The sequence below is a fragment of the Cherax quadricarinatus genome, chromosome 1 (assembly GCF_038502225.1).
Source record: "Cherax quadricarinatus isolate ZL_2023a chromosome 1, ASM3850222v1, whole genome shotgun sequence".
NCBI classification, from domain to species: Eukaryota; Metazoa; Arthropoda; class Malacostraca; order Decapoda; family Parastacidae; genus Cherax; species Cherax quadricarinatus.
Genome location: NC_091292.1, coordinates 32,645,602 through 32,670,077, shown reverse-complemented (window position 1 = coordinate 32,670,077; position 24,476 = coordinate 32,645,602). Strand labels below are relative to the sequence as shown.

General features: G+C 41.9%; 1 protein-coding gene across 1 annotated transcript in view; it reads right to left on the bottom strand.

The window, feature by feature from the left end:
• Positions 1–24,476, bottom strand: part of LOC128685191 (NPC intracellular cholesterol transporter 1-like) — a 157,905-nt gene that overhangs the window by 63,358 nt on the left and 70,071 nt on the right. The window lies entirely within an intron of this gene.

Genomic DNA, 24,476 nt, shown 5'->3' with positions numbered 1-24,476 from the left:
GGCCGTATTGATGAGGCTGTGTCTTTAATGGTGACATACTAATACCTATTAGAAAGGTAGGATTTGAAATATGCAAGCGCATGGCCTCTTATACCATAGTGGTCAAGTTTGTGGAGTAGGATACCGTGGTCAACTGTGTTAAACGCTTTTCTTAGGTCAATAAAAATTCCTAGCAGATATTCCTTATTTTCCTATGCTGTGTAAAGCAGATCTAGCATTTTTATAATTGCATCATTAGTACCTTTATTTTTCCTGAATCCAAATTGGCAGGGGTTGAGTATATTTTGTGACGTTATAAATGAACATAGTCTTCTGTGCACGAGTTTCTCGAAGATTTTGGATAGCAATGGTAAGTTTGATATTGGCCTATAGTTGTTTACATCTGTAGGGTCACCACCTTTATGTATTGGTGTAACCGTTGCTGTCTTGAGTAGTGTCGGGAAAATGCTAGTTTCTAGTGACTTGTTAAAAAGTAATATAATAGCATGCGAAAGGACATGGGCCGCACACTTGTACAATAATGGTGGGACGTGAGACAGATTCCCTGAGTTATTTTTAAGTGACTTTATGATCGCGGTGACTTCCGTGGGCTCGGTTGGTACAAAATAGAAGGAATTTGGGAAATTCCCATCTAGGTAGTCCCCGGCACAGGCATTGGTATGTGGGATTTTACTGGAGAGATTAGATCCTATGTTTGAGAAGAAGTCGTTTATCTTGTTAGCTGTATCAGTGGGATGCAGTGGTGTTTCATGAGGTTTAGTTAGGACAATATTCTTGTTTTTTTTTCAGTTTGTGAGTCCCCAGAATCTGGGAAAGTGTTTTCCAGGTCTTTTTTTATATCTTCTCTTGTGTCAGTGAATCTGCTGGAGTAGTACAGTTGTTTGGCTTTCTTTATTACTTTGGTGAGAACTGATGAATAGTGTTTAAGAATATCTTTGTGTATTAAGCCCTGCCTATATTGCTTTTCATATTGGTGTTTCTTATCAATGGATTTCAGAATGGTGCTGGTTAGCCATGGGCAACCGAGCCATTTATTCGTGATCTGTTTCGTTTGTATAGGACAATGTTTGTTGTATAGTCTTAAGTATTTTGTTAAGAAAAATGTCTGTCCAGTCAATACCATTGGCATTGGAGAATTCTGTAGGCTACTTTCATCCGTGGACTGCTTGCAGAGGCAAAGGCAATGTTCGCGGCTTTCACTGAGACCCACATAAAGGATCACTTGGACAACGAAATATGGATCCCAGGTTACAACCTATACAGATGTGACAGAGTGAACAGGCAAAAGGGGGGGGGGGTTGCCTGTACATTGCAGAGTCACTTGTTTGCACAGAACTGCTAAATGCCTCAAATGATGTAGTGGAAGTTTTAGCAGTAAAGGTCGAGAACCAAAACCTAGTCATTGTGGTAGTCTACAAGCCTCCGGATGCAACATCCCAGCAATTCCAGGAACAGCTGTTAAAAATTGACCACTGTCTGGAAAACCTTCCAGCTCCTGCACCCAACATCTTGCTCCTGGGGGATTTCAACTTAAGGCACCTAAAATGGAGGAATATAGCAAATAATATTGTTGCAGTAATAACACCAGGAGGCAGCTCTGATGAAAACTCACACTCACGCGAGCTTTTAAATCTCTGCACAAAATTCAATTTAAACCAGCAAATAATAGAGCCTACTAGACTGGAGAATACACTAGACCTCATCTTCACTAACAATGATGATCTGATAAGAAATGTCACCATATCAAAAACAATATACTCAGATCACAACATAATTGAGGTTCAGTCATGTATGCGCGGAGCCCCAGACCGACATAATGAGATTAGTCACGAGGGAGCATTCACCAAATTCAACTTCAATAACAAAAACATAAAGTGGGACCAAGTAAACCAAGTCCTAATCGATATAAGCTGGGAAGATATACTAAGCAACACAGACCCCAACTTATGCCTAGAACAGATTAACTCGGTGGCACTCGATGTATGCACAAGGCTTATTCCTCTAAGAAAAAGGAGGAGTAGATGTAAAACAGAAAGAGACAGGCGCTCCCTTTACAGGCGACGGAAAAGAATAACAGAGCGGCTAAAAGAGGTCAATATATCTAAAATGCGTAGGGAGACACTGGTCAGAGAAATAGCAAGCATCGAACTTAAGCTAAAAGAATCCTTTAGGAGTCAGGAATCGCGGGAAGAACTAAAAGCCATAAATGAAATCCAAAGAAACCCAAAGTATTTCTTCTCCTATGCCAAATCAAAATCGAGAACAATGTCCAGTATTGGGCCCCTACTTAAACAAGATGGGTCCTACACAGATGACAGCAAGGAAATGAGTGAGCTACTCAAGTCCCAATATGACTCAGCTTTTAGCAAGCCGCTAACCAGACTGAGAGTCGAAGATCAAAATGAATTTTTTATGAGAGAGCCACAAAATTTGATTAACACAAGCCTATCCGATGTTATCCTGACGCCAAATGACTTCGAACAGGCGATAAATGACATGCCCATGCACTCTGCCCCAGGGCCAGACTCGTGGAACTCTGTGTTCATCAAGAACTGCAAGAAGCCCCTATCACGAGCCTTTTCCATCCTATGGAGAGGGAGCATGGACACGGGGGTCGTCCCACAGTTACTAAAAACAACAGACATAGCCCCACTCCACAAAGGGGGCAGTAAAGCAACAGCAAAGAACTACAGACTGATAGCACTAACATCCCATATCATAAAAATCTTTGAAAGGGTCCTAAGAAGCAAGATCACCACCCATCTAGAAACCCATCAGTTACACAACCCAGGGCAACATGGGTTTAGAACAGGTCGCTCCTGTCTGTCTCAACTATTGGATCACTACGACAAGGTCCTAAATGCACTAGAAGACAAAAAGAATGCAGATGTAATATATACAGACTTTGCAAAAGCCTTCGACAAGTGTGACCATGGCGTAATAGCGCACAAAATGCGTGCTAAAGTAATAACAGGAAAAGTCGGTCGATGGATCTATAATTTCCTCACTAACAGAACACAGAGAGTAGTCGTCAACAGAGTAAAGTCCGAGGCAGCTACGGTGAAAAGCTCTGTTCCACAATGCACAGTACTCGCTCCCATCTTGTTCCTCATCCTCATATCCGACATAGACATGGATGTCAGCCACAGCACCGTGTCTTCCTTTGCAGATGACACCCGAATCTGCATGACAGTGTCTTCCATTGCAGACACTGCAAAGCTCCAGGCGGACATCAACCAAATCTTTCAGTGGGCTGCAGAAAACAATATGAAGTTCAACGATGAGAAATTTCAATTACTCAGATATGGTAAACATGAGGAAATTAAATCTTCATCAGAGTACAAAACAAATTCTGGCCACAAAATAGAGCGAAACACCAACGTCAAAGACCTGGGAGTGATCATGTCGGAGGATCTCACCTTCAAGGACCATAACATTGTATCAATCGCATCTGCTAGAAAAATGACAGGATGGATAATGAGAACCTTCAAAACTAGGGAGGCCAAGCCCATGATGACACTCTTCAGGTCACTTGTTCTATCTAGGCTGGAATATTGCTGCACACTAACAGCACCTTTCAAGGCAGGTGAAATTGCCGACCTAGAAAATGTACAGAGAACTTTTACGGCGCGCATAACGGAGATAAAACACCTCAATTACTGGGAGCGCTTGAGGTTCCTAAACCTGTATTCCCTGGAACGCAGGAGGGAGAGATACATGATTATATACACCTGGAAAATCCTAGAGGGACTAGTACCGAACTTGCACACGAAAATTACTCACTACGAAAGCAAAAGACTTGGCAGACGATGCACCATCCCCCCAATGAAAAGCAGGGGTGTCACTAGCACGTTAAGAGACCGTACAATAAGTGTCAGGGGCCCGAGACTGTTCAACTGCCTCCCAGCACACATAAGGTGGATTACCAACAGACCCCTGGCAGTCTTCAAGCTGGCACTGGACAAGCACCTAAAGTCAGTTCCGGATCAGCCGGGCTGTGGCTCGTACGTTGGTCTGCGTGCAGCCAGCAGCAACAGCCTGGTTGATCAGGCTCTGATCCACCAGGAGGCCTGGTCACAGACCGTGCCGCGGGGGCGTTGACCCCCGGAACTCTCTCCAGATAAACTCCAGGTAGTCAACAGTCTCAAGGTCTGCTGTGAAATTCCTTATTGAGGCCTCGTCTTGGAGTCTAAATGAAACTTTGTTATATTCGAGTGGTGGCTTACTAATGTTTGTTAAGAGGAAGGTTGGGCAGTGGCCAGTAGTGCTGTCTGTGATTATCCCTGATTAAAGGGGGCTAGTATATTGGTCCATATGTGGTCTATTATGGTTGCACTTGTCTCCGTCAGTCTGGTTTAGTTATTGTTGGTATGAGAAGTGTGTTGTTCATATTGTTGATGAAATCAGTTACAGTCTGATCATCTGGTAGGCCAAGGTTGATATTGAAGTCTCTAGCTAAGAGAAGGTGGAAATCTTGAGTCTAGTGACTTTCTTTATACGGTTCAGGATTGTTTTTTAATACAGTTTGTGACAGAACGAACTAGAGGAAACAATCTACTTGGTTCTTGCCAACAAAAAAATCACTAATTAATAATCTTGAGATTAATGATGAGCTTGGGGAAAGCGATCACAAATCACTTAGTTTCAATATATCATGGAATTACCCAGATAACTGCAATCAAACCTCTGTTCCAGACTTTCGCTTGGCCGATGTCATAGGACTGAAAAATTACCTGGGTGGGCTAAATTGGGATGCCCTGACTATGGGTCAGGTAGGTGATCTTGGATGCTAATATGGCGTTTTTCAGAGCATAGTTCTAGCTGCCCAGAAAACGTTTGTTCCGAGTAAGGAAATTAGATCTAACAAAAATGATACAAAATGGATGAACAATAGATTAAAACATCTCATTGGTCAAAAGAGAGGCATATATAGGCATATCAAAAGAGGGGTTGGGCAGTTAAGAAATCAATATATTCAATTAAAGAGAAATAAAAAAAGGAATAAGAAAAGCAAAATGGGATTATGAGGCTAAGGTCGCAAGGAATTCAAAGACTAACCCAAAAGGGTTCTTTCAGGTATACAGAAGTAAGATTAGAGGCAAGATAGGCCCACTTAAGAGTAACTCTGGTCAGATCACTGACAGTGATAAGGATATGTGTGAAATTTTCAATACTTACTTCCTCTCAGTTTTTACTCAGGGAAATACAAGCGATATTCCAGAAATAATAGATTATGTAGAACAGGATGATAAACTATGCGCGATTGCGGTAACTAGTTAAATGGTTCTCAGACACATAGGGAAATTAAAACCTAACAAATCCCCAGGCCCTGATGAACTGTTTGCAAGGGTGTTAAAGGAATGTAAAGAGGAACTTAGCATACCTTTGGCTAATCTTCTCAACATACTACTGCAAACTAGCACAGTGCCTAATAAATGGAAAATGGCGAATGTAATACCTATTTACAAGGCAGGTGACAGGTCCTTAGCTTCGAACTATAGACCAATAAGCCTTACCTTCATAGTGGGAAAATTTATGGAATCGATAATTGCCGAAGCAATTTGTAGCCATCTCAGAAGGCATAAACGTATTAATGAATCTCAGCACGGTTTTACAAAGGGGCGTTCCCGTCTTACGAATTTACTAACTTTCTTCACTAAGGTATTTGAGGAGGTAGATCATGGTATTGAATATGATATTTTGTATATGGACTTCAGTAAGGCTTTCGATAGAGTTCCACATCAGAGGTTATTGAGGGAACTTAAGGCACACGGAATAAGAGAAATTTTTTTCTGGGTAGAGGCATGGTTGACTAATAGGCAGCAGAGAGTTTGCATAAATGGGAAGAAAGCAGAATGAGGGCATATCACAAGTGGTGTTCCACAGCGGTCAGTGTTGGGCTCTTTGTTGTTCACAATCAACATAAACGACATAGATGAGGGAATAAATAGCGGCATAAGCAAATGTGCTAATGACACCAAAATAGTCTGTCCAATTCATTCTAATGAGGACACTAGAGCACTCCAGGATGATTTGAATATACTGATTCAGTGGTCGGAGAAGTGGCAGATGCAGTTTAATATAGACAAATGCAAAGTTCTAAATGCTGGAGAGGAAAATAACCATGCCACATAAACTAAACAATGTATATCTTAATACTACTGATTGCGGAAAGGATTTAGGAGTTCTGGTTAGCAGTAATCTAAAACCTAGTCAACAGAATCCTTGGCTTCATATCTAGAAGTATAAATAATAGAAGTCCTCAGGTTGTTCTTCAACTCTGTATATCTTTGGTTAGGTTTCATTTAGATTATGCTGCACAATTTTGGTCACCGTATTACAGAATGGATATAAATGCTCTGGAAAACGTACAAAGGATGATGACAAAGTTGATCCCATGTATCAGAAATCTTGTGATGAATGGTATGCTGCATTAGTGTCTCAATCTTCAGAAATCTTCCCTATGAGGATAGACTGAGGGTCCTGAATCTGCACTCTCTAGAAAGGCGTAGAATTAGGGGGAGATATGATTGAGATGTATAAATGGAAAACAAGAATTAATAAGGGGGATGTAAATAGCATGCTAAAAATAATTAACAGACTGATGAAGCCACTGTGTGGCGAAACGTTTCCTCAATAAAGATACCCAAGAGTTGCACATGTGTCTAATTCAACAACATGTCGGTTCTCTGAACCATTCATCTGCAATAGACAGGACTCGCAGCAATGGCTTTAAATTGGAAAAATTCAGATTCAGGAAGAATATAGGAAAGCACTGGTTTGGTAATAGAGTTGTGGATGAGTGGAAGAAACTCCCGAGTACCGTCATAGACACTAAGATGTTGTGTAGTTTTAAAAATATGTTGGGTATGAATTGGACCTGACTAGCTTGTGCTACTAGGTCGGATGCAGTGCTCCTCCCTTAAGTGATGTCTGACCTCACTAGGTCAAGGCATTGGCCTAGGCCGGTGAGAGACTTGGACCTGCCTCGCATAGGCCAGTAGGCCTGTTGCAGTGTTCCTTCTTTCTTGTGTTCTTATATGAGTACATACTGGCCCGAGAGTTGCTGTGTTTTTCAGTGTAATTTAAAAAATGCCCCTAGACAGCAGATTGAGCAGTCATTTAGGGGCCAGGACATTTTATTTAAGTTACGATATCGAAGTCGTAATACCTGGCCCCACCTCTACACTGGTCGGTGTGTGTGTACTCACCTAGTTGAGGTTGCAGGGGTCGAGTCCAAGCTCCTGGCCCCGTGTGTGTGTGTGTGCACACTCACTTATTTGTACTCACCTATTTGTGGTTGCAGGAACCGAGTCATAGCTCCTGTCCCCGCCTCTTTACTGATCGTTACTAGGTCCTCTCTCTCGCTCTTCCATAAACTATCAAGCTTCGTCTTAAAACTATGTATTGATCCTGTCTCCACTACATCACTTTCTAAACTATTCCACATCCTGACAACTCTATGACTGAAGAAATACTTCCTAACATCCCTTTGACTCATCTGAGTCTTCAACTTCCAATTGTGACCCCTTGTTTCTGTGCCTTATCTCTGGAACATCCTAGCTCTGTCCACCTTGTCAATTCCTCGCAGTATTTTATATGTCGTTATCATTTCTCCCCTAACCCTCCTGTCCTTCAGTGTCGTCAGACCGATTTCCCTTAACCTTTCTTTGTAGCACATTCACCTTAGCTCCGGGACTACTCTTGTTGTAAATCTTTGCACTTTCTCTAATTTCTTGACGTTCTTGACTAGGTGTGGGTTCAAAACAGGTGCTGCATACTCCAGTACGGGCCTGACGTACTCGGTGTACAGAATCTCGAATGATTCCTTACCGAGGTGTCGGAATGCTATTTATAAGTTTGTCAGGCGCCCAAAGGCTGCAGTAGTTATCTGGTTGATATGCGCCTCAGGAGATGTACTCGGTATTATAGTCACACCAAGATCCTTTTCCTTGAGTGAGGTTTGCAATCTTTGTCCGCCTACCCTATACTTTGTCTGCAGTCTTCTTTACCCTCCCCCGATCTTCATGACTTTTCATTTGGTAGGGTTAAATTCCAAGAACCAGTTTTTGGACCAGGCTTGCAGCCTGACCAGGTCCCTTTGTAGTCCTGCCTGATTCTCATCCGATTTAATTCTCCTCATTAACTTCACATCATAAGCAAACAGGAATATTTCTGAATCTATCCCTTCCGTCATTTCATTCACATACCAAAAATAGCACTGGTCCTAGGACTGACTCCCGTGAAACCCCGCTCATCACAAACAAACGGGCTTCCATATGGATAAATTGTCATTTTTTGTGGAAATTGGTGTCACGCCCCTTGTGCAGATAACCAAGAACTAGCTACAAGCAGTATTAAAACAGGGAAGTGTTTTTGGGTATGCCCAAATGAGATAAATCTGTGGACTAAAATCACAAGGGTATTAAAAGAGGATAACATCAAAGCTGCTTTCATAGACAACTTGGAAGCTTTCTACAACAGATTGGAACATAAAAAGTCTGGGCTGAATGGTGCTGCCCTTGATACTGGCCATGTAGTCAGAAACTGTAAGGCTGGAGGTGATGCCCTGGTAGTCAGTAAATGTGGGACTGATAGTGCTGTCCTGGGAGACAGTAATGGTGAAGCTGGAGGTGCTGTCCTGGGAGACAGTAATGGTGAAGCTGGAGGTGCTGTCCTGAGAGACAGTAATGGTGAGGCTGGAGGTGCTGTCCTGGGAGACAGTAATGGTGAAGCTGGAGGTGCTGTCCTGGGAGACAGTAATGGTGAAGCTGGAGATTTTGTCCAGGTAGTCGGGAATTATATGCAGGAAGGAATACATATAAATGACCTCATAGGGGACAGGAGCCGTAGTGTGGAAACAAGTGTAGTCAAAGATAAGATAAAACCAATATTGCAACTAGAAATACCACAGGAAATAGCAAACAAGAGGACTCCACTAGCAATAATGAGGATATATTACCAAAAACAGCTGGTGCTAGGGAGGATAGGAATAAGACAGGTAAACATGCACCAACAGGGAATACAGTCACAGAAACCCAAGGCAAATGGAAACCAAGCCTGTGCGCATACTATGCACTTGGTATCTGCAGACACGGGAAATCTGGAAAAACAGACGGGACGTGCAACTATGACCACCCTAGAAAATGCCGTGCCCATATGACAAAAGGAAAATGCAAACTCCCTTCCTGTAAGCTTTTTCACCCTGAAATGTGTACCTCTTCAGTACAGGAAAGACTGTGTTATAACTTAAATTGCCAGGCACACCATCTCAAGGGGACAAAAAGATACAAAATATCCAGGCCATGGGAAAACCTGGGTAGCCACAGCCACTCAAGAGGGAGAGGTTTTTTAGTGCCAGAAAGGAAAAAAAACTGGCAGGAAATGGCAGAAATCGTACACCAAATCCAGTCATTCCTGGAATGGAACCACAGTCGATGGCCTCCACTCCAAACCAACAGATACAGATACTAATGCCGGAAAAAAATATCCCCCAGTACCAACAATACCACCAGTCCGATGACATTCTTCTTTGCAAATATACAGGGTCTAAAGCCAGCAACAAACAACAAAATACCTTTCATCCGTGGACTGCTTGCAGAGGCAAAGGCAATGTTCGCGGCTTTCACTGAGACCCACATAAAGGATCACTTGGACAACGAAATATGGATCCCAGGTTACAACCTATACAGATGTGACAGAGTGAACAGGCAAAAAAGGGGGGTTGGCCTGTACATTGCAGAGTCACTTGTTTGCACAGAACTGCTTAATGCCTCAAATGATGTAGTAGAAGTTTTAGCAATAAAGATCGAGAACCAAAACCTAGTCATTGTGGTAGTCTACAAGCCTCCGGATGCAACATCCCAGCAATTCCAGGAACAGCTGTTAAAAATTGACCACTGTCTGGAAAATCTTCCAGCTCCTGCACCCAACATCTTGCTCCTGGGGGATTTCAACTTAAGGGCACCTAAAATGGAGGAATATAGCAAATAATATTGTTGCAGTAATAACACCAGGAGGCAGCTCTGATGAAAACTCACACTCACACGAGCTTTTAAATCTGCACAAAATTCAATTTAAACCAGCAAATAATAGAGCCTACTAGACTGGAGAATACACTAGACCTCATCTTCACTAACAATGATGATCTGATAAGAAATGTCACCATATCAAAAACAATATACTCATATCACAACATAATTGAGGTTCAGACATGTATGCGTGGAGCCCCAGACCGACATAATGAGATTAGTCACGAGGGAGCATTCACCAAATTCAACTTCAATAACAAAAACATAAAGTGGGACCAAGTAAACCAAGTCCTAACCGATATAAGCTGGGAAGATATACTAAGCAACACAAACCCCAACTTATGCCTAGAACAGATTAACTTGGTGGCACTCGATGTATGCACAAGGCTTATTCCTCTAAGAAAAAGGAGGAGTAGATGTAAAATAGAAAGAGACAGGCGCTCCCTTTACAGGCGACGGAAAAGAATAACAGAGCGGCTAAAAGAGGTCAATATATCTGAATTGCGTAGGGAGACACTGGTCAGAGAAATAGCAAGCATCGAACTTAAGCTAAAGGAATCTTATAGGAGTCAGGAATCGCGGGAAGAACTAAAAGCCATAAATGAAATCGAAAGAAACCCAAAGTATTTCTTCTCCTATGCCAAATCGAAGTCGAGAACAACGTCCAGTATTGGGCCCCTACTTAAACAAGATGGGTCCTACACAGATGACAGCAAGGAAATGAGTGAGCTACTCAAGTCCCAATATGACTCAGTTTTTAGCAAGCCGCTAACCAGACTGAGAGTCGAAGATCAAAATGAATTTTTTATGAGAGAGCCACAAAATTTGGTTAACACAAGCCTATCCGATATTATCCTGACGCCAAATGACTTCGAACAGGCGATAAATGACATGCCCATGCACTCTGCCCCAGGGCCAGACTCATGGAACTCCGTGTTCATCAAGAACTGCAAGAAGCCCCTATCACGAGCCTTTTCCATCCTATGGAGAGGGAGCATGGACACAGGGGTCGTCCCACAGTTACTAAAAACAACAGACATAGCCCCACTCCACAAAGGGGGCAGTAAAGCAACAGCAAAGAACTACAGACTGATAGCACTAACATCCCATATCATAAAAATCTTCGAAAGGGTCCTAAGAAGCAAGATCACCACCCATCTAGAAACCCATCAGTTACACAACCCAGGGCAACATGGGTTTAGAACAGGTCGCTCCTGTCTGTCTCAACTATTGGATCACTACGACAAGGTCCTAGATGCACTAGAAGACAAAAAGAATGCAGATGTAATATATACAGACTTTGCAAAAGCCTTCGACAAGTGTGACCATGGCGTAATAGCGCACAAAATGCGAGCTAAAGGAATAACAGGAAAAGTCGGTCGATGGATCTATAATTTCCTCACTAACAGAGCACAGAGAGTAGTAGTCAACAGAGTAAAGTCCGAGGCAGCTACAGTGAAAAGCTCTGTTCCACAAGGCACAGTACTCGCTCCCATCTTGTTCCTCATCCTCATATCTGACATAGACAAGGATGTCAGCCACAGCATCGTGTCTTCCTTTGCAGATGACACCCGAATCTGCATGACAGTGTCTTCCATTGCAGACACTGCAAGGCTCCAGGTGGACATCAACCAAATCTTTCAGTGGGCTGCAGAAAACAATATGAAGTTCAACGATGAGAAATTTCAATTACTCAGATATGGTAAACACAAGGAAATTAAATCTTCATCAGAGTACAAAACAAATTCTGGCCACAAAATAGAGCGAAACACCAACGTCAAAGTCCTGGGAGTGATCATGTCGGAGGATCTCACCTTCAAGGACCATAACATTGTATCAATTGCATCTGCTAGAAAAATGACAGGATGGATAATGAGAACCTTCAAAACTAGGGAGATAAAGCCCATGATGACACTCTTCAGGTCACTTGTTCTATCTAGGCTGGAATATTGCTGCACGCTAACAGCACCTTTCAAGGCAGTTGAAATTGCTGACCTAGAAAATGTACAGAGAACCTTCACGGCGCGCATAACGGAGATAAAACACCTCAATTACTAGGAGCGCTTGAGGTTCCTAAACCTGTATTCCCTGGAACGCAGGCGGGAGAGATACATGATTATATACACCTGGAAAATCCTAGAGGGACTAGTACCGAACTTGCACACGAAAATCACTCACTACGAAAGCAAAAGACTTGGCAGACGATGCAACATCCCCCCAATGAAAAGCAGGGGTGTCACTAGCACGTTAAGAGACCATACAATAAGTGTCAGGGGCCCGAGACTGTTCAACTGCCTCCCAGCATACATAAGGGGGATTACCAACAGACCCCTGGCAGTCTTCAAGCTGGCACTGGACAAGCACCTAAAGTCGGTTCCTGACCAGCCGGGCTGTGGCTCGTACGTTGGTTTGCGTGCAGCCAGCAGTAACAGCCTGGTTGATCAGGCTCTGATCCACCAGGAGGCCTGGTCACAGACAGGGCCGCGGGGGCGTTGACCCCCGGAACTCTCTCCAGGTAAACTCCAGGCGCCCACTCTGACACCTCATCATCACGTATGATGATTTGTTGTTGCCTCCCTGTCAGGTATTCTCTGATCCACTGCAGTGCCTTTCCTGTTATTCGTGCCTGATCTTCTAGCTTTTGCACTAATCTTTTGTGAGAAACTGTGTAGAAGGCCTTCCTGCAGTCCAAGAAAATGTAGTCAACCCAACCCTCTCTCTCATGTCTTACTTCCATTACCTTGTCATAAAACTCCAGTAGGTTTGTGACACAGGATTTCCCTTCCCTGAAACCATGCTGGTTGTCATGTATAAGCTCATATCGTTCTGTGTGTTCCACCACTCTTCTCCATGACATTGCATACCATACATGTCAGTGACACTAGTCTGTAGTTTAATGCTGTCTGTCTCCTTTCTTTAAAACTGGTACTACATTTGCTGTCTTCCACACATCAGGTAGTCGCCATGTTTCGATAGACATATTGAAGATTTTTGTTAGTGGTACACACAGAGTCTTTGCACCCTCTCTCAGGATCCATCGAGTGATGTCTGGTTCTACCGCCTTTGAGGTATCTAGTTCATTTAGCAGCCTCCTCACCTCTTCCTCAGTTGTGTGTAGTGTATCCAGCACTTGGTGTACTCTACCATTCTGGTTTTCTGGAATCCTTTTTGTCTCCACTAAAAATACTTCCATAAATCTAGTGTTGAGCTCCTCACATACTTCTTGATCGTTTCTTATGATCTTCCCTCCTTCCTTCCTCAGCCTGGTTTACCTGGTCCTTGACTATTATTTTCCTCCTGATGTGGCTGTACAACAGCTACAGGTCAGAATTGGCATTCGATGCTGTCATTTTCGTATTGCTGCTATTCCTCCCTCCTTATCTGTGCAAATTTGTTTCTGGCTCTTCGGCTAATCTCCTTATTTTCCTGGGTCCTTTGTCTTCTATACTATTTCCATTCACTAGTGCACTTATTTTTTACCTTTCTGCACCTATGAGTGAACTAAGAACTCGTTTCTGTTGCCCTTGGGTATGAACCTATGTTCTGCCTTTTTATATTTTGTGGTCATGTATTCCATCATTTTATTTACTGATTTTCGCACCAGTTCTCTTTCCCACTGTATCTCATGCAGGAAATTTATCATGCCAGTGTAGTCCCCTCTTTTGTAGTTTGGCTTCTCCCATATTCATGCTGCTTCACTCTCCACTTGTAACTCCACAATATTTCCGAAGTTCAGGACTACGTGATCACTAGCTCCGAGGGGCCTTTCATATGTGATGTCCTCAGTGTCTGAATTACTCAAGGTGAATATGAGTTTCAGCCTTGCTGGTTCATCCTCTCACTCTCTGGTAGTCCCTAACATGTTGATGCATGAGGTTTTCCAGTACCACCTCCATCATCTAAGCCCTCCACGTTTCTGGTCTCTCATGTGGCTCCAGGTTTTCCCAGTCAATCTCCTTGTGATTGAAATCATCCACAACTAGTAACTTTGTCCTGCCCATGTGGGCCCTTCTGGCCACCTCAGCTAGTGTATCAACCATTGCTCTGTTGCTCTCATCATATTCTTGTCTTGGCCTCTGCTGTTCTGTGGTGCAGTCACCACCTTGGGACCCCCAATCTGAACTGTTCCTTCTATGTAGTTTCTTGCTTCCCTTTCATACACTCCTTCCAATGGTCCAAGTCGGACCGAAACGTCGTTGTAAGCTGCTCTCTTTAATGTGTGGGTTATTTGTGTATACTCCTTCCAACTCCTTAAAACTCCTCTGATTTTTGATAAGCAGTGCAACTCTTCCATACCCTCTGTTCCCTCTATCTTTCCTCATCATCTGATATCCAGTTGGAAAGATTTCGTCTGTTTTCATTCCCATGAGTTTAGTTTCCATAACTGCTATGATGTCTGGGGATGCCTCTATGATTTTTTCGTGCCACTCCTCACACTTACTCGTTATTCTGTGTTGGTGTATCATACCTTCAGTTTCTTTTCTAAAACTGTATTCTGGGGGGTTTGTGGTGGCTGGGGAAGTGGGAGACCTGGCAGGATACTATGGAACGCTGCTGTGTAAGTGTGGTTTGTGCTGGTATGGGTGGGGTCTGAGTGCAGTGTGGTTTGTTTTGTACTTTCAGTTTTTGCATATCTGGGTGAACCATGGGCTCACTCCGACTTTGCCATTACTTGGTATGCTCCTGGCTCTGGATTTCTTCTCTGCCTTCCAGCACATTCAGGGCCGGATTACCGCATAGGCAAACTAGGCATTTGCCTAGGGCCCTGCGCATTTGGGGGCCCCACGGTCCAAGGGGTTCAGGGGCTCATCCAAGACTGCGCACATGGTGCAAGTGCAAAGGGGTCCCTACCTAAAAAGTTCAAGTGTTTGGAGAGTAAAATTGATTTTTAAAAATTAATCAAAACAAAAATAAATAATTAAATAAAATAAAATAAAAATAAATAAACCTAACCATAGATGGCAACACTCAACACGCCTTTGTTTACATCAGAACAGCTGTGTTTTCCCGCTAATGGGTGAGTATGGGAGATTCCTCTCCAATTTTCTGTAGTAATTACATGTTATCTAGACTTGTACTGTGACAAATTAACTGAAGTGTTGTTGATAGACATTGATGTGTATGGATAAATGTTTGTTTTCGCCTCTAAATGTTAAGGGAGGTACCTGATAGGGTTACTTGACCAGTAAAGACGCATGGACCAGTAAAGACGCATTTTTGGTAAAAATACTATAAAGAAAAACCTAAAAACGCAAACTGACTTCCGTTTGTTGGTTTTAAAAGCACTTTGTCCTGTCTTTAAGTCTTTATCATTTCAATAACAGATCTCAATTGATTGATGTTCTACATCACTTCCGTCGCAAATGCTTAGTTTTCAAGTTGCGACGGAAGTGATGTAGAACATCAATTAATTTACTACATATTTCCCCAGAAACACATAAGCCACATCAGAAAATCGTTGGTTGGGTGAAACTGAAAATTGTCCCTGCATTCTTTAATTCTCATATCCTTATCTATGGTGGTAGGCCATATATCATGCAAAACATAATGATTAGTTTAGTTATGAAAATGGTAATATAAATACCATTGTGCATTGTTCTTGGACTCAGTATGATTTCTGTTTAAGTAAATTGGAGATCAAGGAGGATGAATTAGTAAAATATTCGTAGCCCAAATCACTAACTTAATCTATGGTAAAAGCTCTGTATATGACTCCTTTCTGGTAACGTTTTGAATTTTTAGATGCACAGCCAGAGGAAAGGGGGCTACAAGGGCCATATCCCCCCAATTGACAAAAAAAAATTAATAATAATTAAAAAATTAATAATAATTGATAATGAAAAATTTGTATTTGCATGATTACAGACAGTGATACATCCTCATTATGGCATCTCGTGAACGTGATGTTGGACGTTCTTATGCGAGTGGGTCACAGAAAAGAAAGAAGAAAATTCAAGAAGAAGAACAGAAAAACAAAGATGTAGGAAGCTGCAGGAAGATCACAGACATGCTCACGAAAACAGTTTCTGATGTTACCAGTACAGTTGAATCTGCAGATACGTCAGATCATACAGGAAGCCCTCCCTCCATTATTTCTCAGCCAGCATCTACTTCTTTTGTGTCTCCTCTCAATGTCTCAACGGACATTTCATCCACAGGATTTGTCTTAAAAGATCCTGCCTCATGGCCAAATGTAATCCCAGATTCTCTACATAATGCTTTCATTGCAGAAAACTTCAGTCAAACTCTGAACATTGACTTTAGGAAATCAGCAAGGATTTATGATGATGGAAGTTGTCGTTGTTTAAAGTCATCTATGTTTTATAGGAAGCTTGCAAATTCAGAAACTGTGAAAAGATCATGGATGGTATACTCTGAAAGCTCAGGAAAAGTGTACTGTTCAGCATGCAAGCTATTTTCTACCAAAGAAAATACCTTCACACAGGGGTTCAATGACTGGAAAAATTCCAAGCATTTCGAGGAACATGAAAACAGCACCACTCATAGGAGCTGCATTTTAGCCAGTGTATTTCGTGCACAGAAAAAAGGCTTATTGGATTCTCATTTGGAAAATCAAACTGAAAAAGAGCGCACTTATTGGAGAAAAATTCTAGAAAGAGTTGTTGCTGTTGTAAAATTCTTAGCTCTGAGAGGACTTGCTTTCCGTGGAGAAAATGAGGTTTTTGGTTCGGAAAACAATGGCAATTTCCTCGGGATCATAGAACTGTTAGCACAATTCGATCCATTCTTAGCAAATTATGTGCCATGCCTTGGGAATGCAGGAAGAGGCACTGTATCTTACATGTCATCTACTATATGCAATGAATTTATTGAACTGATGACTAAGAAGGTCCTCAATAACATCTTAGCAGCTGTGAAAGCTGCAATATACTTTGCAATAAGTGTAGATTCAACACCAGATATTTCACATACAGATCAATTGACATTCATTGTTCGCTTTGTCGACTCCAGTGGTAAGCCTGTAGAGCGCTTTATAAAATTCATTCCTCTTTCAGGCCATGATGGAGAAACAATGATGAATGTAGTACTGGATACTCTGCTTGAACATGATCTCTCTATGATGGATTGCCGTGGCCAGAGCTACGACAATGCAAGTAACATGTCGGGTAAATATAATGGATTGCAAGCCCGTATCAAGCAAATCAACCCACTTGCTGAATATGTGCCCTGCTCAGCACATTCTCTTAATCTTGTTGGGTCATGTGCTGCGGAGTGTTGTGTCGCTGCAGTTTCATTTTTTGGACTTTTACAAGCACTCTTTAATTTTTTCTCTGCTTCAGCGCATCGGTGGAGTATACTCAAGTCAACCATTCATAGAGATGTCATCAAATCATTATCAACAACAAGGTGGTCAGCATAGCATGATGCAACACATGCTTTGAAAGACAGCTTTGCTGAAATACGTTCTGCTTTGATCCAAATAGCAGAGGATGAAGACCAGACAGCAACTACAAGAAGCGAAGCAGCCAGCTTAGCATCTAAATTGGAAGATTTTGAATTGGCCTTACTCTGTGTGCTTTGGGACTGTATACTGGAACGGTTAAATGCCACGAACAAGACGCTTCAGAAAATTGAAATTGAAATGGCTTAGTGGAATTTGTAAGCTCACTTCGCAATGATGAAGCTTTTGAAATGTTTGAAGAGAAAGCTAAACTGCTGGTGAAAGACTACAGTTACTGGGCTGATCATCAGCGGTCAAGGAAGAGGAAACGCAATTTTGAAGAGCCAGACAATGAAATTGTGTTGCTACCAAGGCAGAAATGTAAGACAGCTACATACTTCGTCATTCTGGATTCACTGATTACAGAATTGGTGAAAAGAAAAGAAATCTACCAGAATCTCAATGACAAGTTTGGATTTCTGTTCAAAATTACTACTATGCCAGATGCAGAATTGAGAGAAGCTGCATTAAAGTTGCAACAACACCTTTCAGCAGATGTTCAGGACACATTTGTTGAAGAAATAGTTCATTTTTCTGGGTATATGAATCAGATTAAAGCTCCACCTGAAAAATGTGCGCCCTCAGCTGCTTTGAAACATTTAAGAAATGCAGGCATCTCAGAAACCTTCCCTAATGTTGACATAGTGTATCGCCTTTACCTAACACTTCCAGCTTCTAACTGTGAAGGAGAACGTTCATTTTCTGTTTTGAAAAGAGTGAAAAACCAGCTCCGTTCAACAATGAGCCAAGACAAATTGTGTAACCTAGCCTTGTTGACCATTGAGTCTGATCTAACAAGAAATATTGATTTTCAGAATATAATTGATGATTTTGCCAATATGAAATCCAGAAAAAAGTTTATTTAAAAAGTGCCTGTGAATATAAACAATTCTTTACTTTCTTGAGTTTATATGATTTGATAGTCTTATGCATGATGCAATGATAACAATAATGGTCAGTGATTTATAAAGGGAATAATAGTGCTGTAGTGGTTATGCTGAATATAATAGGTACATGATGTCACTACTTTAATAGCCTAATCTAGTAATACTATGCTGTCTTGAGTTTATTCTCTTTAAAATGCATGATTTAACAAGATAGTTATAATGGCTGTTGGTAAATGGTTTTGGTTGTCTTGATGTACTTTCCCTATTAAATTTAATCTAAATAGCCAGAATGTATTTAATTAGACCTTAAACAGGCTCACACCGACCCCCCCCACCCCCCACCCCCAAGCTGGAAGGGGTCGCTTCGCTTACCTGTAACTCAAAGGGGCCCCGCCAATCTGAATAGCCTAGGGCCCGGAGACTTCTTAATCCGGCCCTGAGCACATTTCATTTCATTCTTTATCCTCCAGTTCTTTGTCCCACTGTATTCTTTTAGAATTCCCCTCATACCTTTATAGTCTACTTTTTTGGAAGTCTGGTTTGTTGTTTCTGCTTTCTCTGGTTTCTCGTACTGCTGGCCGCACATAGTCCAAGTACAAATCACAGCCCGGCAGGTCAAGTACTGACTTTAGGTATCTATCCCGCTGCCTCTTGAAGGTAGCCAGGAGTCTATTGGCAATTCCCCTTATGCCTGGTGGGAGGTTGTTTAATTGTCTTCGGCCCCGAACACTAATTGTGTTTTTTCTTAGTGTACTGATGGCACCCCTACTTATCACTGGGGGGTATGTTGGCACCATCTGCCCAGTCTTTTGCTTTCGTAGGGAGTGATTTCTGTGTGTAGATTTGGAATCAGCCCCTCTAGATTATGATTTCTCTCTCTCTCTTGCACTCCAATAAGTACAGGTCAAGTGAATCCAAGCTTTCCCAGTAATTAAGGTGTTTAACATAACTTATATGTGCAGTAAAGGTTTTCTGTATATTTTCTAGATCTGCGATTTCTCCTGCCTTGAATGGAGATGTTTGTGTACAAGAGTATTCTAACTTAGAGAGAACAAGTGATATAAAAAGGATCATCAATGGCTTGGCATCCCTTGTTTTGAAGGTTCTCATTATCCATCCTACTATTTTCCTCGCAGACGTGATAATCATACTGATTTGGGTTTTGACATTAACACATTAACACTCCCAGGTCCTTTACACTACTTTTCCGTTCTACTGTGTAATTAGCTATTATTTCCTCCAGGTTTCCATAACAGAATAGTTGAAATTTGTCCTCACTGACCATCGTATTGTTTTCTGTTACCCACTAAAAAACTTGATTTATATCTGCTTGGAGATTTACCTAACAGTTTCATGGAGATTCTAGTATTGTCTGCAGAGAATGACACGGTGCTATGGTTCACATCTCCCTGTCTGATATGAGGATGAGGAACAGGATTGGGGCGAGTACTGTGCCTAGTGGAACAGAGCTTTTCACTGTTGCAGCTTCCGACTTAGCTCTGTTTACCACTACTCTTTGTGTTCGATTGGTCAGAAAGTTGAAGATTCATCTGCCCATTTTACCAATTATCCCTCTAGCACGCATTTTGTGCACTATTACATCATGATCTGCATTCCACTTGTCTTCCAGTGTATCCAAGACCATATAGTGGTCCAGTAGTTGCGAGAGGCAGGATCGACCTGCTCTAAACCCATGATGCCCTGGACTGTGCAATTACTGGGAATCCAAGTGGTTTCAGATATGCTTCTTAGAACTCTTTCAAAGAGTTTGAGGTGGGACGTTATACCTATTGGTCTATAGTTCTTAACTACTGCTTTGCTGTCACCTTTATGGAGTGGATCTATATCCATTGTTTTTAGTGACTGTGGGATGACCCCTGTGTCTATGCTCCCTCTCCACAGTATACTTAAGGCACACAAAAGGGGTTTCTCGCAGTTCTTAACGACCACGGAGTTCCACGAGTCTGGGCCTGGGGCTGAATGCGTGGGCATGTTGTCAATGGCTTTTTCAAAGTCACGTGAAGTTAGGGTTATGTCAGAAATTTTCAGCATCCCTTCTTAATCTTGCGCATTTGTTTCTACCTCTCAAGCTTATTTCACGGTTTTCTGTGGTTTGATTTACTCTATCTCTCAGAAGCTCTCTTACTCCTCCCCTTGACCTTCATACATTCCAAATGAAATCATACACACATTCTTTATTGAGTTTCTTTTCTTCATGCTTTCTTCGAATCTTTCTTTTGCCTCTTTCTCTCTCTCTCTCTCTCTCTCTCTCTCTCTCTCTCTCTCTCTCTCTCTCTCTCTCTCTCTCTCTCTCTCACACACACACAAAATTGGTAGGAGAGTCAGTAAACGAAATGATGGACTACGTAACAAAATGCAAGGAGGCAGAGGAAAGTTTTGTTCTCAAGGGCAACATAAATAATGGGAAGACCAGAATGAGTTCTTGGTTTACCCGAAAGTGTAGGGAGGCAGAAACTAAGTACAGAAGGCAAAGAACCCAGGAAAATAATGAGATTAATCGAAGAGCCTGAAACAAGTATGCACAGATAAGGAGGGAGGTCCAGCGAGCTACAGTACGAAAACATAGCATCGAAAGTCAAGTCTGACCCGAAACTGCTGTTATAGCCACATTAGGAGGAAGACAGCATTCAAAGATCAGGGGATCAGGCTGAGGACAGAAGGTGGGGAACTCACAAGAAACAATCAAGATCTATGTGAGGAGCTCAACACAAGATTTAAGGAAGTATTTACAGTGGAGACAGGAAGGACTCTGGAAAGACAGAACAGAAGGGGGCACCAACAAGGGATGTACAAACAAGTGTTGGATGAAATACACACAACTGAGGTGAAAAAGCTGCTAAGTAAATTTGATACCTCAAAGGCAGTGGGACCTGAGAACATCTCTCTGTGGGTCCTTAGAGAGGGGGTAGAAATGCTGTGTGTGCCACTGACCACAATTTTCAACACATCCCTTGAAACTAAACAACTACCCGAGGTATAGAAGACGGCAAATGTAGTCCCCGTTTGTAAGAAAGGGGACAGAAACGAGGCACTTAACTATAGACCAATGTCACAGACGTGTATGGTATGCAAAGTCAAGGAGAAGATTATCAGGAGGAGAGTGGTGGAGCACTTGAAATGGAACAAGATTATAAATGACAACCAGCACAGATTCATGGAAGGCAAATCCTGTGTCGCAAACCTTCTGGAATTTTATGACAAGGTAACAGAAGTAAGACACGAGAGGGAGGGGTGGGTTGATTGCATTTTCTTGGACTGCAAGAAGGCCTTCGACACAGTTAATCACAAGAGATTAGTGCAGAAGCTAGAGGATCAGGCACGTATAACAGGAAGAGCACTGCAATTGATCAGAGAATACCTGACAGGGAGACAACAAGGAGTCATGGTACGTGATGAAGTATCACAGTGGGCGCCTGTGATGAGTGGGATCCCACAGGGGTCAGTCCTAGGACCAGTGCTATTTTTGGTATATGTGAATGACATGATGGATGGGATAAACTGAGAAGTGTTCCTGTGCGCAGATGTTAAGTTAATGAGGAGAATTAAATCAGATGAGGATCAGGCAGGACTACAAAGAGACCTGGACAGGCTGGATGAGTGGTCCAGCAACTGGCTCCTAGAACTGAACCCCGCCAAATGCAAAGTCATGAAGATCGGGGAAGAGCAAAGAAGACTGCAGAGAGAGTATAGGCTAGGTGGCCAAAGACTGCAAACCTCACTCAAGGAGAAAGATCTTTGGGTGAGTATAATACCAAGCGCATCTCTGGAAGTACACATCAACCAGATAACTGCTGCAGCATATGGGCGCCTGGTAAACCTGAGAATAACGCTCTGATACCTCAGTAAGGAATCGTTCAAGACACTGTACACCGTGTACGTCAGGTTCATACTGGAGTATGCAGCACCAGTTTGGAACCCACATCTGGTCAAGCACGTCAAGAAATTAGAGAAAGTGCAAAAGATTGCAACAAGGATAGTTCCAGAGCTAAGGGGAATGTCCTACGAAGAAAGGTTGAGGGAAATCGGCCTGACAACACTGGAGGACAGGAGGGTTAGGGGGGACATGATAACGACATACAAAATACTGTGTGGAATAGATAAGGTGGACAGAGGCAGGATGTTCCAGGGATGGGACACAGAAACAAGGGGTCACAATTGAAAGTTGAAGATTCAGATGAGCCCAAGAGATGTTAGGATGTATTTCTTCAGTCATAGAGTTGTCAATAACTGGAATAGTCTAGCAAATGAAGTAGTGGAGACAGAAACCATACATAGCTTTAAGATGAGGTATGATAAAGCTCATGGAACAGGGAGAGGACCTAGTAGCGATCAGAGAAGATGCGGGGCCAGGAGGTATGAATCGACCCCTGCAACCATAAATACGCGAGTACAAATAGATGACACACACGTCCCCTTCCCCACAGCCATTAATGGTTAAAGTCATTCAAATGAAACACTGTCAATATATTTTACTGGAAAAAATACCACACCATTTTAAAAATAAAAATGCCAACTTAAAATCTACACACTTCACCAACAATTCCAACCTCCTAAGTAGGATCACAAGTGTTGAGAGTTTTAAGCCGATCAGAAGAGGCTTTATTATGTTATTGGATGGAAACTGAAATTGAAAATAAGGTTGCTAAATGTATAAAAAAAAACTTAATTTCCCCATTTTCATAGTGTCCCCCCCCCTCCCCACGATCAAGAATAAACTAATACCCTAAATAACATACACCAGAACAGGGGTCCCCAACATGCGTCTCAAGGGCCGCATGTGGTCCTTCTAGAAAAAAGATGCGGCCCTCACATGAAATTATGAATTCCCTTTTATGCAGGTTGCACACTGCACAGTATCAGTTACAAAATATTTAAAGACATTTTATATCAAAACCTTATAGCCACCTCTAACAACCACCTGTCACTTCTGTGGAAAATTGCATTTACTTGGATGTATCATTATATATACATAACAGTAAATGAAAAGATAATTATTATTTATCAGTTAGGAATCTGGGACACCTAGGTCGCAAAAAATGTCCCCCTTCGATACCTACCACTGTCATATCCACAAGTTGCTCTGGACCTATTAATTACCAATGAAATATGTATAACCAGGAATACTGGTAAATATATAAATTTTGTGGACTGTATATTAAAAATAATAAATGGTTATATATATACACAATTACATAACAGAAGGAAAATATATCTTAATATCACTCACCAATTTGACTGGAGATTAATGTGTATTATACCCAGAAAACCTCAGTGTCTAATTTTATGAAATTACTGGCCAGAATTAAACAAACAGACTTATCTGAGGTTCCTGGAGCTGTCTTGTCCAGTCGCCTGATACTCAAATTATGCAGGAATGCACATCCAACAATTTCGCCCCCTATTTGAGAGGTGTCAGCCCAATTTTAACCTCTAGAGCACGAAAAATTCTTCCCATTCACTCTAACGTTCTGTTCAATTCAAAAACCAAAATGGCTGGAAAATATATACAGTATTTTCCACAACTTCTGATCAGTGCCGATTTATCCAAAGGGTAATAATTATTGTTATTTAAACATGAGTTACGTTAGCTGCTACATTGATTCACCTCGAGTTTCAAGGTGCGGTCCTCAGCACACATCTGACTTCAAATGTGGCCCACTTGTGTAGGAAGGTTGAGGGGTCACTGAGCAAGACAGTATCTGAACAAGCCAATAGTTGCACAAACCCTTACCTAGTTAAGAGTACATAAGTATTAAAAATTTGAGGCTGATCTGATGAGGTGTTCCTAAGTTTAAACGAAATATTTCGATAAAAAAAATCAGATAATCCTTTAGCGATACTTGATGAATTATATATATTAAAAGAGTTGTGACTGTTGCTGTTAGCTGGTGGTAAAGTATATCAGGGAAATTCAGAAGAGAAATTGTAGAAGTTGGTGAAAACTTTAGGTTGTGGAACAAAAGAGGTGACAGCACACAAAGAAACTAACAAGGTGGAGAGAGGAAAAATATAGGAAATGAAAGACTGGAGGTCGGATTGGAAGGAAGGAGTATGAAAAAAAAAACGAAGGCATTT